The sequence below is a fragment of the Rutidosis leptorrhynchoides genome, chromosome 5 (assembly GCF_046630445.1).
Source record: "Rutidosis leptorrhynchoides isolate AG116_Rl617_1_P2 chromosome 5, CSIRO_AGI_Rlap_v1, whole genome shotgun sequence".
Taxonomy (NCBI): domain Eukaryota; kingdom Viridiplantae; phylum Streptophyta; class Magnoliopsida; order Asterales; family Asteraceae; genus Rutidosis; species Rutidosis leptorrhynchoides.
In genome coordinates, this window is record NC_092337.1 from 418,237,478 (window position 1) to 418,249,133 (window position 11,656).

Here is an 11,656-nt window from a genome sequence, read left to right on the forward strand (position 1 = left end):
ACTATCGATGCACTAAATGCAGTAAGACGTGTCTAGACTTAAGAATGATAAGCAGGCAGTTCCCTAAGGATGATAAGCAGATGATTTCCGACTAGGATTGATAAGCAAAACTTTTGACAGGCAGACACGGTCAAAGTCCAGACTCACTTAATGTATCCTAACAACTACTAGTTAGACACACTAATGCAAGGCCTGGTTCGCTAAGACCAATGCTCTGATACCAACTGAAAGGATCTGAAACTAATCATCCGGACGTTGTCCATATTGATTACAAACGAATTACAATAGTTGATAACATTGCGAGGTACTTGCCCTCTATATAATACATCTTACAAACGTTGCATATATTCTTAAAAGGCAATCTATAGTTACATCCAGAATTGACATATTCGCCTGACATTTCATAATATTCAAATGACCTAAACCGCCATTTACTTAATAATAGTCTCTATGAACTTCAATGACTCGAATGTAACGCCTTATGATATAAGTCCTTAATGGCCTCAAGTAGTATCCTTAGTACGAGCTAATGCATAGCGGAAGACTTAATTCATACCTGAGAATAACATGCTTTAAAATGTCAACATAAAGTTGGTGAGATATAGGTTTAATGCCGGCAGCGATATATATATATATAGACCACAAGATTTCATATATAAACATTTTCATAAAAATATTCTAAGTGGTTGAGCACTTGGTAACCATACTTAACATTCAATCACGTCGCATATTCCCTTTAATATGAAATCTTACTACACCGTACCAAGTGTAGTCACAAAACGAAGTACTGTGCAACCGTTGAATACTGGTCGTCCAGTCCGGTTGGGGTTGTCAGACCCGATAGATCTATCAACAGGATTCGCGTTTACAATACCGCTGTAAATATTAGTTACCAAGCTACAGGGAAGTATGCCAGTGGTACAACTCAACGTAGAATATATTTTTCAGTTACTTGTGTCTATATCGTAAAACATAAAATACATGTATTCTCATCCCGAAATATTTAGAGTTTAAAAGTGGGACTATATACTCACTGTTGTCTTGAAGATATGTAATTTCGACTCGGTCTCCGATTGATATCACGAACCTATCCATATATAATATATCAATATATTTTCATTTTAAACAATCGTCACATATATATACTTATAATACTTTTAATACTTTGAATAATTCCTTAGTCCGTAGTTAGCAGTCCGATGTTAGTAATTCAATTTTAATGGTTCATTTTTAGGTGTTTAATAAACCCCCAATGAAATAAATAAAAACCCCATCGTATATGTATTGGTCGAGATTAATCTTGACCCACGGTACCGGTGTTGTCAAATGACGTGTTGCGTACATAAAGTACCGGTGTTGTCAAATGACGTGTTGCGTACAAACATGGGATCTTATGATTAATCTTCTCGTATTGTTTACGGGTGATCCTGAACCATATAAAATTGAATTATGAGTACATATATATAAAATATCATGTTATCTTAGAAATATGTGATTTATATAAATTTTTCCCAATTAATCCCGAAGTTAAACTAGTCTTGGATAACCAATTTTGTTTCGGTCATAGTTTCTTCGTTACAACTCCGTTTTCGTTGATTCAACTTGCCATCTCCTTGGATCGAGTCCCTCTTTAAGACTATGAACTGTAAATACCTTAGTTTGTATTCAAAATCACACGGCATAGGTGAAACTTTAGTGAAACTTATGAAGTTAAACATTTTCCTTTATGTAAACAACCTTAAATGATTATTTTTCTAAAAATACTTATACTTTGAATTAAATCATGAAATTTTTATGTGTTATCATATTCATAGTAAAAATCATTTTTCCAGAGAATAAACCTCCAATTCAAAGTTTAAAATGGTTTTTAATTATCCAACCCAAAACAGCCCCTGGTTGCACTCCGACGTCGTAAAAACAGTTTTTAAGGTGTTCTTTGAAAAACCAAGTTTTACCTTGTTAAGTTAGCATATATTTAAGTTATATTACAGGTCTTGAAGTATTTTAAAAGTTAAGTTAGAAGGATCTATTTAGTTTGCAAACAAGTTTGAAAACTTTCAAACTATGTTCTTGTTGTTAAAATTGTATACCACAAAATATGATAGTTATATATATATGAATCGAATAAGGTTATGAACATAGATTCTACCTCAAGTTCCTTGGACAAGGTTGCTGTAAAAGAGGAGTAAGAACCTAGAACCAAAAGGGTGATGGAAGTGGATGAAAGATTGGAAGTAAGTTGGTGTTCTTGGAAGGATTTCTTGAAGTGTTTTTGTATGGTTTTCTTATGGTGTTTAAGTAAGGTTTTTGAAGCTAAATGATGGGGAAAATGCTTGGAGATGATCAAGTATGAAGTTAAGAGTATTTTGAGAGAGAAATGAAAGTGTAAGTATGAGAAAATGGGGTGAAGAAATGGTGTGCATGCATAAAAACGTTTTTAGGTTATAAAGGAAAAAAAAATACCTAACTTTGTTTTCTTGCTAAATAATTCATGCTACTTGACAAATGGTTGGTTCCACATGTTTCTTAATCATTTAAGGCTGCTAAGGAGCAGATTTTTATTGGTATATACCAATAGTAAATACATCTAGAAGCTGCGTATGATACGGGTACATATACTCTAGGTATACGTATAGAAATCTTTGAGGAAACAGAACGAGGATTCAAATATAGCTATCTTTTGTAAATATACTTATATTGTTTTATGTATGTAAGCCCTTTAAAAGTGATAAAATACATATCTATACGATGCATGTATAAGTAATATAGGTTATAAGTATTTACGTCGAAAAACATTACGTATAGTTATCGTTTTGAAAACTTAAGTTAGTAGTTTCAAAATATACTTATAACTTATTGTTATTAATACAAAATGAGATATTAAAACATTCTTAGATCATGTTAAATATGTATATATACATATATATACACAAACGTATAATTATCATATGTTATATAGTTCGTGATATCATCGGTCAAACTAGACGGTCAAACGTTGTGTAAAACTCTTTTCGAAAACATAAGTCTCAACAATTTGGATTGCTTATCATGTTGGTAAGGTTTAATTTATGTACATATTAATCTTATAAGTATAGAACGATCGAAAATAAAAAAAAAATGCGGGTCAACTTTAGGGTTTTTGCTTATCGTGTCGGAACCATATAGAGATTAGAGTTTAAATTTGGTCGGAAATTTCCGGGTCGTTACAAAGTCCCTCAGATTCTGAAATGGAATCCCACTCAAGTTCCGAAAGCAGTGTGACCGGAATGGATCAACCAATTAGTCATCATCTATTCTGGATGAATTGGGGATGGGTTCGTAGCCTCCTTAATCATTGGAGACAAGAAGAAGGTGATCCCTTCCATCCACCACATTGTCCTCTTGGCGAAGAACCTGAAGCACTTACCGGCGAACCTATCCGAAACACCATTTTCTCTCTTATTTCTAGAGTATCTCGTCACGATTACATACTACACCAAATTCTAGATTTTATTTATCCGCTCGTCCGAACCGACAATCACCCCGGTGTAATAGAAGAAGTCAACGAGCTTCGCGCTCGGGTAGTGGCTTTGGAGAATATGGTGCAAATGTTACAAACACCAGCAGCAGCACCAGCAGCATAAACAGTACCACCATCAGCAACACCAACAGTACCATCACCACCACCAACAACAACATCCACATCCCATACCGCAACATCACAATCTGTATCTCAAACATCAACGTCATACGCCCTGTAAGTATCCAGGAATATCAACAACAACAAACGATGAAGTATTAATTCATAAACTTCATTGAAGAGATATCTCTGCGGCAGTTATGTAATCTCCAAAATCTTAGAGATTATTTAATTCTGATCGTAAATCGGATGAGTGAACGGAGATGGTAGAGTAGAAACTTTGATCGAAAATGGTGTACGATTTACAAGCTAGAATTGTTTTACCAACAGCATCAACAGGACCGTAGCATCATCAACACAGTTAGTGCCGTCAGTATCGTCAGAATCAACAGCACCTTAACATCACAAACTCTGTCACTTCAAGAATCATTGTGGACATCATTACGAATCAACAACAAATATATTGTATCAACGAGTTATGAAGTATTAACTCATTTCCAATCGAAAGATTTATATGTATATTTTATATGTATAAATTTTTAAACCATAATAAATCTTCCTGTACTAAGCTATTATGTGTGAATCTTAACTACTCAGTTAATTCATATTACAAATATGCAATGATGTACGTCCTTCGTCCGCAACTTAACCATCGTTAATTACAATCTCTGTCTCAATTCAATAAAAATCCAATTCATAATTAATCAAGTGTATTATTCGAATATATGTTTGATTTTACACTTTCATCATCGATGTACTCGAAACTTTTCAAATAACATCATTCGTACCTTGCGAAGTTCACAAGAATTTCACGAAAACCAACAAATAACAAAGTAATGATTCATAATTTCAATATTATTGAAGAAATACTTATGCAATTTATAAAGTTTTAGGGATTACTCAATTCTAGTTCCAACCATAAAACAAATGAGTTTAATTTAATATTAACTCATTAAATCTATATTACATCTAAAGAAAGTATACACATATATTTTCATAAAGACTGTAATAAACTTCTTTTGTACAAAATATTAATTGTGAAAATTTTTTAACGGGTAGGTAATACCCGAGAGATATATAAATTCACAATTAATATATTACATTTTTTGAAACTGATTCAGCAATCATCAACTATACTCCCTACTTTCACAACAATATCCATTCTTTCATATAAATCAAAACAATCATACTCATTCAAATTCAATTACATATTCTGATTTTGAAATCGCATAATTTAATTCGAAATATAACCAGTATCATCACTCTTAGATTCCTATATCTTTCAAAGCTATACTTTGACTTCAAAACTGTGTTAGAACATCATATGTATTAACGATTACAATATGTGCTCAAACCCTTCGAAATTCCTGAAGACACTTCAACTAAGGAACAATCGAGATGATGATCCAACCACATGTTACCCACAGTTATACACCTGAAAAACTCTCAAAACCCAAGTCATAGTTCGACACGTATCCGTGTTAGACCCTTTGGCATTTACTAGCTAAAATAACTTTTCAATTCCGTTTCAAAATAGACAGTTTTGTCACATCTCCAGCAAGTCAACTTCGACTTCTCAATCAAAACAGTCTTATTATAACCTCAATAGATACGTTGCCCTTTCGCCAACGTTATCGGGGAATCGTTTATATTCACCACATTAGCAATAAACTTACCAACAACTTCACTGATCTTTGACTTTCAAAAAAAAAATCATTATAATTATCGAAACCCTATCATATACGCATTCGTACCTTATAACAAGAATTGCCATACCAATTATTGAGAATCAGCAATCAGTATTTTGAAACCACGCAGCATGTCTACATCAACAATTACATATACACACAACGTCTACCTCCAAGACTTACATTCTTTTAATGAGAAATTTCTGAAAAACACCCTAAACTGCGAACCAGTTCTCAAAATTTTGAAAAATGCTGATGAAGCAGCAAAAACTGTAAACGACCTTAACAGTAAAAAGTTGGATGATAAAGGATAGTATATTGGCAAAGCTCAGAAAAAGAAAAGCTTTGGAACTGGAAAACGGATTGAGCAAAGTATGAAGGAGGCTGTGGAAAAATCACAAAGGCTGAACCTGCCTTCAAAGAATCCAAATGATTCAGTACTTGCTGAAGTCATTAACGAATACCTTGCTCCTGACTCTAAATCCCTGCGGATAATATCCTTCATCATCCTCTGATATTAGACATTCTAAGATATCATCGTATCTTTCATTATAAATATCATCCATACTTTTGAAGATATTTTTATAATTATTCTTATCTGAAATCATTTACCTCTTCGCGCTATCTGTATTATATCATAAAAGAAACTATTTTAGTTTCTAAATTCTGAAACATTCGAGTTTAAAATAGGAATATTCTTGAAGAAGTGTTGGGAGCTGAAGCATGAGTTAGTATAATATAATGACACTTGATCAACGTGATTATATTATAGTAATTCATGCTGAGTTTCTAAATGAAACATGATGATTCACAGATCATAACGTCATCATGTGCTATGTTACACGACTCTTGTATTCTCTTTGATCTCTAAATATCAAGAAAATATTTCTTGATGATTCGGCCTTTTCTGAGGTATTCTGGTAATTTGACAAGTCAAGATCGTGTCATTACAATTTCCTTCCTAGAACATTAACAATGTTCATTCCGAAATTTATATCTGCGAATTCTGGACCATTACAAGCGGTGCTTAATCGCAAGAAGAAGAAACGAAAGGACAAAGCTCCGAACTAGAAATGGGAGTATAAATCATGGCAAATAGAAGAGAGCATTAACTGTGGATGACAATGATTATAGAAGAAGCAAGGACTTTGAAATATAAGGGAAGATATAAAACCCAACAACAACCCAGAAATCACAAACCGTATATATCAATGCATATAGCAATATAAAGACACGGGAGAACTAAAAACACTATAAAACCAAGAGTATAGTAGAAGTAAATAGATTCTTCCGGAGGCAGATGAAAAAGAAGAGCGACAGATATGAAAGTGAGGAGTATATCAAGAATCAGCACTGGATGAAGCATATTGACAAATACTTTAAAATATGAGTTGAGAAGGTGTGAGTTGTAAGAAAACAAATGAGGTGGATTTATAGTGAAATATCTGACAGAGAAATCAAAATAGATTATCGCATTAATTCGAAGAGGATCATAATTTCCTTAATCGCCGAATAATCAAATCCAATATAGATTACAAAGATTTTCTTTTCGGAGATCAATCGTGATGACGTTAAAAGATACAACGAATCACTATTATCTTATTTCATTCATTTACGATAACTTCACTCACACGCTTCGAGTAATCGAATTATTTTATCCATTCTTCTTGAACATGATAAAACTCTATAATCGTTATAATAACATTCTCATTGTTAGTCATGACGACCTCTATCAAATTTCGGGGACGAAATTTCTTTAACGGGTAGGTACTGTGACGACCCGGAAATTTCCGACCAAAATTAAACTTTAATCTTTATATTATTCTGACACGATAAGCAAAGTTTGTTAAGTTAAATCTCAAGAATTTTAAACTGTGTTCATACATTCATTATAACCTCGACCAAATTCCGACGATTCATGAACCGTTATATATAAATAGATATGTATATGTATATATATATATATATATATATATATATATATATATATATATATATATATATATTATAACTTGAGAATATTAATAAAGTATTAAATGTATAATACTTTACACGAACGTATTTGTTTCAATATGATTTTTGACGAAATTAAAAAATATATATATTAAATGATTGAATTATTAGAAACATTGAATTATGATTACAAGTCTCTGTTGAGAGGTCCACTATGATTTGAGAAAATCTATTCCTCTTAACGATATTCAGAATAATTTGTAAAGCTATTTATAAATAAAAACAAAAAGTGTCATTTACGAAAGTTAGACAAAAGTTAGTGGAGAATTGGTTTCCATAATATTCTATTAATCTATTTTCAAACGTACAAAGACGTTTTCAGTTTAAAAAAGAACTTTATTATTAAAACGTATATAACTTTTATAAATATCTAGAATCACTTTTGACAACTCATTACTTAACCAGTATAATAAATATAACGATATTTATATTTTATTTCATTAAATATATATAACGATTTAAATTAATATTATATATATTTATACGCGTATTATACATACATAGTTTTTATACTTTTACTATACTTTAACTTTACCTTTACTTTACTTTTACTTTACTTTAACTTTAATAATTCACTTTAATAATTCATACTTTAATAATTCACTTTAATAATTCATACTTTAATAATTCACTTTAATAATTCATACTTTAATAATTCACTTTAATAATTCATACTTTAATAATTCACTTTAATAATTCAAAAATCTATTATAAATAGAATTCAATAGGTTTCATTATTTGATAGAAACTTGAAAATATATTTCTCTAAACTCTCTCAATCGATATATATATATATATATATATATATATTTGCTCTGTATTATTTCAAGATATTATTAGTATATATAAAATATTACGACGGAGTGTTGTCCGAGTGATTTCAAAATAGTTTTTTTTTGAATGAGTCGAAGCTAAGAAAATTATGGGTTATAGCTATGGAGGTGATGGGTATGGTTCAAGGGTATGCTCGTGAGGTCAATCTAGTGTTTATCATCTCCGTTGCGTCTACGTACTTTCCTGCAATATTGAATCTCAATATTGATACGTTCGTGAATCCGAGGCCAACCTTGCACTTGTTAAATGACGTTATATGTATTTTTACTACGAAATACAGTATTGTGAGTTTCATTTGCTCCCTTTTATATATATTTTTGGGACTGAGAATACATGCGCTGTTTTTATAAATGTTTTACGAAATAGGCACAAGTACTAAAACTAATTCTACGTTGGTTTAAACCAGAAATATACCCTTAGCTTGGTAACATTAAACTACTTGTCTATGTACGGTATGTAGCGACCCCGACAAATCGTCAAGTGACGGCGTCGGCTACGTGGGTCCCATTACCTGATTATAAGTCTTTAAGATAACGTTTGACCAAAATATGTCGCCTTCATTTCAAAATAAAGATTGTTTCAAGTTTACAAGAATTGTTCAACCAAAAGTTAAGTTACAACGTCATAGATACGATTGAAATCTAGGCGACACGGTTTAAAGTAAAGTCAAAAGACGCTCCATGAAATGCATGTATACTCGACATCGAATGCAAGTATCAAATAGTAAGCGGAAGCATGTTTCACATATCGTGCAAGACCTGAGAAAAACATAGAAATCTGTCAACGAAAACGTTGGTGAAATCATAGGTTTAAGTAAGTAAGTACAAGTGAACCACAAGATTTGCATCAATGAAATAATAGTAATACATTCCAAAAGTTTGTTTCACGAGCACCCAATTATCAAAGCTTAACATTCCTTCCATTGTATACCCCATCACTTAGTGCTAGAACAAACACTGATTCTCGAAAATATATTTCATCCGTAGACGGTAGCGAACCGTCAAAGATGAGGGTTGTCAACCCATATGGCCATATAACATAAGTTCTCGCTTACACCCGGCAAGTGTAACTAATGATAATCGAATTGAGGATTTTTGTTCTAAACTCGTATGTAGAATGTTTGTTTTCCCGTTCTTGTGTTCACTTAGTTCAAAAGAATCGTTTATGTTTTCTCATCCCAATATAAGTTCAAAAAGAGTAAAAGTGGGACTATGATCTCACCTTGAGTGCAAGAGTTAATAAAGTACTTCAACAAGTAGACGCGTGCAAAGACAAAGCTAGTCTTGACCTAATCATATAGGTTGTATCAATAACGGTAAACACAAACGGTCAAAGATGTTCAATTAGTCCTATGGCTCGTTACGACTCGATTATGTAGCATGTGAATCAATTAGTCAAGTTTCATGCACGATACAAGTAACTAAGCATGTTAGAACGATCGTATAATTGTTTGGTTAAGTTTGACTAAAAGTCAAACTTGGTCAAAGTCAAAGTCAACGGGGTCGGATCGGGTGTCCGACAATTTTCTCATGATGAGAAATCATTTATGAGCAGAATGGCCAAGTTTCATGTTAATCGGAGTTACGGTTAAGCGGGAAACATTTTGTGAAAGGAAAAATAAAAACTAAAATGAGCTGGGCATATGCGCGGCGCGCAAAGGGTTGCGCGGCGCGCACCCAAGTGTAAATCCTGGTCAGAACTTAACCACGAAGGCAAACATCTGGGATTTCTAATTTTGCGCGGCGCGCGGGTATATGCGCGGCGCGCAATACCTGGGAAACATGCAGTTTGCAGAAAAAGACCAAGTCACGAACCAAAACTCAAATTAACCTATTTTATGAACCGAAAACATCCAAAATGCATACTATATATCGTCGGAAAGGTAATTTGACAAGGAAAACAACTAAACACGTTTCATCAAACAAAAACATCAATTTCAATAACCGATTTCCCGTCAAGTGATCATTAAGAATCCATTTTCAAAGTTTCAAGTTCATCAAATGCATTTTAAGTTTCGGGAATCCAATTCACACATGTGATATGCCGTTTCGAAGGTAATTAAGCATACATTACAACTAATCACTAACAATTAACATTCCATGGCATTCAAGCATCAAAAGTTCATGTCAAGAACTATCAAACCCTAGTCAAACATCACAAAATCAATATTCATGTTTTTGAAGTTTTCTTAATCAACCTACGCATCAAAACGAAGCTAGTGATACTAGTAACACAATTAAAACATGCACTTTAACAATCTAACAACATTAACTCATCCAAAATCAAGGATTAAGCACACCCATTTCAAGTTCATGCTAGTTACTCAATAAAACAACAAATCGAGCAACCCAAACATATATTCATGTTAGACTCGAGCCATAGACACTAACTAACACCATTTCAAATCAAAAACACGAATTTAGAGAAATCTAGAGTTTTAGAAATGTTACCCAAACGAGATGAAGTTGGTATCAAATTGTAGAGGATGAAGAGAGGATTCCAAATATGTAATCGGATTTGTTGTGAGCTTCCAAGATTGAATTTAGATGATGAATGAATGGAATGGGTTTGTGTGTGTGTTCTTGAGATGGAGAGAAAAGGGATGAGGGAGATGATGGAATGGATGAAATGGGTTGACTAGTTGACCTAGTCAACTAGTTTGCCCATTTGGCAACTCCGGTCCCTCGAGTTTCAAAGCGGGTGCGGGATTTAACCGATCGAATATTTTTAAAACGCAAGTTAACGAGAGATGTTATAATTAAATGACGGAATTATTATGAACGTTAGTCAACGGAAACTACGAATTTAAATAACGAAAGGTATTATTTAAAAGAAAAAGACGGTGTTAAAAATAAATTTAACGGAAAAACGCGGGATGTTACACGGTAGGCGCGAATCCTAAAGATAGATCTATTGGGCCTGACAAACCCCATCCTGACTATGGGATGCTTTAGTACTTCGAGGTTATTTTAAACACACCTGATCTGGTGTACTTCAGAGGGTAAAACATGAACGTTAAGGCTTGTTACCGGGTGCCTACAACTTATAGAATACTTTTATACACTTGCGAGTGTACATATATTTATAAACGGAAATCTTGTGGTCTATTAATATATTGAAATGATTGTTATGATAAACCTATGAACTCACCAACCTTTTGGTTGACACATTAAAGCATGTTTATTCTCAGGTATTAAAGAAATCTTCCGCTGTGCATTAGCTCATTTTAAGGATATTACTTGGAGTCATTCATGGCATATTTTGAAAGACGTTGCATTCGAGTTATTGAGTTCATCAAGATTATTATTAAGCCAATTATAGTTGGATGTATTATGAAATGGTGTGCATGCCATCAACTTTTGTTGTAAAGAAAGTTTGTCTTTTAAAAACGAATGCAATGTTTGTAAAATGTATCATATAGAGGTCAAATACCTCGCGATGTAATCAACTATTGTGAATCGTTTATAATGTATATGAACGGGTCCTTTCAACTAATGACCAA